Source organism: Penaeus vannamei, chromosome 2, assembly GCF_042767895.1.
Source record: "Penaeus vannamei isolate JL-2024 chromosome 2, ASM4276789v1, whole genome shotgun sequence".
In the NCBI taxonomy this organism is placed as follows: Eukaryota; Metazoa; Arthropoda; class Malacostraca; order Decapoda; family Penaeidae; genus Penaeus; species Penaeus vannamei.
Window position 1 is genome coordinate 12616627 of NC_091550.1, and position 6221 is coordinate 12622847.

Below are 6221 nucleotides of genomic sequence, written 5' to 3' on the forward strand. Positions count from 1 at the left end.
TTATTATTATTATTGCTGTTACTGTTGTTACTTTTTCTAATATTGATATCATCATTATTACTCTTATTTCTATTAACACTATTATTATTATCACCATTATTACCATCATCATGATCATCATCATTATTCCTGTTATTAGTTTTGTTCTGATCATTATTATTGTTAGTATTATTGTTATCATTATTGTTATTATTATTACTATTATGATCAATATTATCATTATCATGTTTGTTATAATTATCATTATCATTATTATTATCATTATCATGTTTGTTATAATTATCATTATCATTATTATTATCATTGTCATTATTATCATTGTCATTGTCATCAGCACTATCACTATCTTTATTTCTGATATTATGACTTCTTTTTTGTTATACTCACTATTATCAGCATTACTGGTATCACTGCTAGTATTAGTAGTATTCCCATTGCTGTTATAAATATCGTTATTGTTATCATTACTTATCACTTCTTTATCACACACACACACACACATACACACACGAAAACACTCACACGTGTACGTGTGTGTGTGTCCATCTACCTGTCTATCTACAGGATACATACATATAATGACACAGCATGTGCTTAGAGAATTAAAAAAAACCTGAATTTAAACATGGAGTTGGTTTGCATAATCGAGAAATATTGGAATTCTACTACACTTTACGATAAAATAAATAATATCAAATTTCCAAAATTTTGCAACTGAGGTATCATGGCCTCACCATATCTAACTTCACAGCAAAATGCATCCAAGCTTTGTGACCTAAAGCGACCACCGGCCAGCGGTTAACTCATGACGTAACTGTGGCCCGCCTCATAGTGTAATAATGCAAGGTAACGGTATAATTCAACCCAGATATAAAGATCTTACTACCGTCTATTAATGGGATTAGGTAATGTGACTTGAAAGTAACATAATGATAATTTATCATCGTATAATAAGGCAAATAAATGAATTGTAACTTATGCACTAAATAGATTTATTGAAATAATCGAGACAACAGTTTCGAAATCCTCCCGGAATCCATCTTAAATATAATTAGAACATCGTAACATGAACAAGACCTTAAAACCAAAACCCCCATGCTCACGAGGAACCCGCCCGCCCGCCCGCCCACCGCCGCCTAATAACCGATCAGCGCCCGACGGAATCAAGTCAAAGTTGCGCCCATCCCGAGGCCGCGGAATGACGCCCCCGCCCCCACGCACACCACTCGTAATAAGCGAGTTGGGCGCGCGTGTTCTGGCCGGATCGACGCCAATATTCTAAAGACGGGGAATCTAAGGCGCATGTTTCCGAAAGTTGGTCGCTGCTAATTAAAGCCGAAACTGGCGAGCCGGAGGTATTGGGGTTTCTTGCGGAAGTGTAGGAAGTTAAAAAAGTTTTTGATGTCGATGGCGGGTCATAGCGAAGTTGCGAGCGGCCCGATGGGTCTCCGGCGGCTGGCCTGAGGTTGATGTCCTTTTATGCGGCGGCTCTGGGTGGCTTCGGTCCGCTGGCTGAGGCAGTTCGGGTCGGGAATGAACTGGGGCTAAGTCCCTCCCGCTTGCCTCACGCGAATATGTGTACCCGCATACTTACACATGTACATAACCCTCTTCATGCGCACACACTCGCATGAATGCACAAGCTATCAACTCATATTCACGTATGTACTGATATACGTGTATCTATCTACCTGTCTATCTATCTATCTATCCATCTAATCGTGTGTGTGTGTGTGTGTGTGTGTGTGTGTGTGTGTGTGTGTGTGTGTGTGTGTGTGTGTGTGTGTGTTTGTGTGTGTACGTATGCACACATCACCTGAACTCGATGGAAAGGAAAATTCTGTCCACCTTTCTGCCGCACCTGACTGTATCCCATATTCTACTCTGCCAGTGGCATTTGCAACATTTTTTGTTTTGTTTTTCGATAGATGTAAAAAGAAAAAAAAATTGGCTTTTATAAAGGCATGCAGTTGGGCAAATATTTATGAATGCGCGATTTAGCGTATATGCCTTAATTGAACCATAGCGACTGTTGCAAAACGCACTCGAAAAGTGCGTGAAATAATTAAATACTGTTGTTTTTCTTCGGAAGACGAACCAAAGACGATTATTTTTTTCGTGCCATAAAGCCCCCCTCTCCCAAAATAAAATATAAATGAAAAAAGAATAAATGAAAATAAATTTAAATGTATATTCCTCTGTTTTTCCCCCTCCACTTTCAGCCAACTTACAATCAGCAGTTTCAACTTAGCCGTAAAACCACAGTTCACTCTTCTTTTCCCCACCTCCTCCATCATCGTTCTTCTCCTTTCCCCCATTCACAACACATCCAAAACCAACATTCTGGCAACAAAACCGGTATTAAAATTGAAAACCAACTCCCCCCTTAAAAAAAAAAAAAAAAAAAAAAAATGCATTTCCCCTTCTCTTCTTCTATCCCACCTCCCTTCTCCCCTTCCCCACTCCCTCCTTCACCCCGTTCCCCTTCCCCCCATTCACAACGCATTCACAACCAGCATTCTGACAGCATATGCCATCAGCTGGCCTTAAAGCGGACACCCTGAGCGACCCTTGCTGATCGTCACAAACCCGGCTTGTAAAGATGGAACCGCCGGCAGAATTTCATTGACCATTAAGAGGTTTGCTAAAACTTTAATTGGCCGGCCATTTCTACCTCCATTTCGGGGTTCTTTAGGGAATGTTTGGCAATTATGTGAACAAATGCGTTCCTTCTTCAACGAAATTATAGGGAAGTTACCGCTTGGGTCTCGCTGTCTTTTTTGGGTCCTTGTGTCTGTCTGCCTATTTGTATGAGTTCTTGTAAATGTCTGTCTGTATGTCTGGCTGTCTGTGTTTGTATGTTTCTCTTTCTGTTTGCGCCTGCGTGTGTCTTTTTCTCACTTTGGTTGTCTGTGTATGTCTTTTTTCTCTCTCTGTCTGTGTATTTGTCTTTTTTCTCTCTGTGTCTGGCCTGTATGACTATTTCTCTGTTTGGCTGTGTATGTATGTATGATTATCTTTCTGTCTCTTCATGTGAATGTTTGTTTCTCTCTTTATCTGGTTGCCTGTGTATGTCTGTTTCTCTTTCTGTTTGTGCCTGCGTGTGTCTGTCTCTCTCTCTGTCTGTGCCTATATTTTTCTCTCTGTGTCTGTTTGGTTGTGTATGTATGTATGATTATCTTTCTGTCTCTTCATGTCAATGTTTGCTTCTCTCTATATATGGCTGTCTGTTTTTCTCTCTGCCTGCGCCTGCGTATGTCTGCTGCTATCTGTCTGTGCCTGTGTCTGGGAATGTATGCCTCTCTCTGTCTATGTATGCATTTCTCTCCTTTCGTTCTCTTTCTCACATTTTCTCTTTCCCTTTCCCCTCCCCCTTCCCTCTAGTTGTTTATCTATCAATATATCTACATATCATTTATCTCCCCCTCCCTCACTCCCTCTTCTATCCATGTATCTATCAGTCTATATCTCCTATCTGTCCATTTCTATATAATCTTCATTCATGCTTAATTACCATGAAAAGCATTGTTAATATTAATGAGTGAAAAGAGATTTTACTCCTAGTTATTGCGGAAATCTTTTCAGATGATCATGAAAAAGATGTTCAACTTAAACAAAAGAGAAAGAAATGTTCAAGAAAGAAAGAAAATGAAAATTGAAAAAAAACTTGGAACGATGAAAGAGAAAGGAACTTTAAGAAATATGCGCATTTCCCTGGCTTTCTAAAACAACAACAACAACAACAACAACGAACAAGAGCAGAGAGAGAGAGAGAGAGAGAGAGAGAGAGAGAGAGAGAGAGAAAGAGAGAGAGAGAGAGAGAGAGAGAGAGAGAGAGAGAGAGAGACAGAGCGCCTTTAATTAAGGGAAACTTGCGAAATATTTTATGGTCCTGAAAATGGTTCGATTCATGGGATTACGAAACCCTATTCTATTTCAAAAAAAGGAAAGAAAAGGAAATTAAAGGTTCGTTTTCTCAGAAATAAATTCATTTAGGAATTTAAATCGGGTATAACCAATAAAAGTTCGATTTCGTCGACATTTTCCAATATTGTCATGTCGATTTTCTCATCATCATCATAATAAAGCTTTACCTTTATTGTATTACGTACATTTGCTTTTGTTATTGTTTACTCATTTTGGTAGTAATTTCTATTTTACTTTTTTATTCCAATCTTTTACTATCATCTTTTATTATCTTCTTCCTCTCTAAAGTATGCTTATTCATAATTTTACTCTTACTCATACCCTTGTTTTGTTCTTATTTTCATAATTACTCTGGATAGCATAATTATCAATATCATTATCGATATTATAATCATTTGAGTCATCTTCAATAGTGCTATCATTCTTCTTGATATTATTACTCTTATCAATATCATTTAATTATTTTTATATGTTATGATTATTATTATTACTACTATTCCTATTATAACTATAATGCTGCTGCTGCTGATGATGATGATGATGATGAGTGCTTCTAGTTATTATTATTATTATTATTGTTATTATTATAGGTTATAATAATCATTAATATTATCAACCCAATTAACAATAGCAGAAGCAATATTGACAATAGTAATGATAATTATGACATTGATTATAATGTCGATAATACAAAAAAATGTTTTTATACGATTACAAACAGACAAATAAACAAAAACAAAAAAAACATAAAAAGCCTATAGTTTCTTATTACACAAGTATTTTTGGGCATTTGCAATGTAGCTCTTTCTAAGATATCCAAGAGTTTTGAAAATGGCTCCAACGATCTTAAGACCAACAAAAATAGAAATTATATTTCTTCAAAACTACTTGACCGATTTCCTTCAGATTGTAAACAAACTGAGAAAAAAGGCGTATTTGTTCTTTCAACTGTCCAAACATCAAGTTATCGGATATACTATTTCGACAGAATATATTTTTTTTCTAATTGTTCAGAAGGTCCTTGGGCAGAAAGCTTAACAATCGTACAGCGTATTAGTGTTGTTATAATGTTAATAATGATGATAATAATGATAATAATAATGATGAAAATGATAACAATAATAATGATGGTGGTAATGATGATAATGATGATATTAAATACTGTAAAAGATGAATAATGGTGATATGACCATAAAATTTTTAATAATGAACATGATTACAGCCGTCCCCCTTTGCACGAATGCGTCACATCCTACAAGCTAATCCAGAGAAAAGAATAAACACGCTCTCGCTATCCCTTTCACCTCGAGCACTCACGTTGTACCTCCTTTTAGCACCAGCAACATGCATTTTCCTTATCCACGCTATTCATCCTCCTTAAACACTTCATTACTCATAGTAAAACCCGGCGCACTCACCGAAATCTCCTTCTTGTCAGTAATACGCCTTTTCTGGCCGCCTTCTCAGCATCTAAAGCATCTCCTTTGCTGCCTTAACTTCATCATTACCCTCTCGAACCCCTCCCTCCACTCCCCCCCACCCCCCACCTACCCAACCTCAATGCCTTCGGTCGATCTTTCTCTCTCTCTCTGTCTATCTGTCTCTCTCTTTGTCTGTCTGTCTCTCTGTCTATCTGTCTCTCTCTTTGTCTGTCTGTCTCTCTGTCTATCTGTCTCTCTCTTTGTCTGTCTGTCTCTCTGTCTATCTGTCTCTCTCCTTCTCTCTGTAAATCCTTTTCCCATCTTCTGTCTCTTTCTGTTTGTCTGCCTGTCTGTCAGTCTCTGGCTGTTTTTTTCTCTCTGTCTGTCTGTCTGTCTGTCTGTCTGTCTGTCTGTCTGTCTCTCTCTCTCTCTCTCTCTCTCTCTCTCTCTCTCTCTCTCTCTCTCTCTCTCTCTCTCTCTCTCTCTCTCTCTCTGTCTCACTCTTTCACTCTCTCCCCCCCTCTCTCTCTTTCTCTCTTTCTGCAAATCCTTTTCTCTTCACATATACTAATTTCCTCCCCTCTTCCTCCCATCCAATCCCGTACCTACACCTGTCCCAGCTCTCCAACTCCTTTCTTCCCTCAAACATAAATCTGTTCCCTTTTTTCTCTCTTTATTTCTTTCTATCCACCTTTCCTTCTTACCCTCCTTTCTCCTTTTTTTCTTTGTTTGTTAGTCTCTCTGTCTTTGTCTCTCCTTTTCCCCTTTTTCTTAATCCGTCTTTATGTCTGCCTGTCTGTCTGTCTGTATGTCTATCTGTCTCTCTGTCTCTGTCTGTCTCTGTCTCTCTCTCTCTCTCTCTCTCTTCTCGTC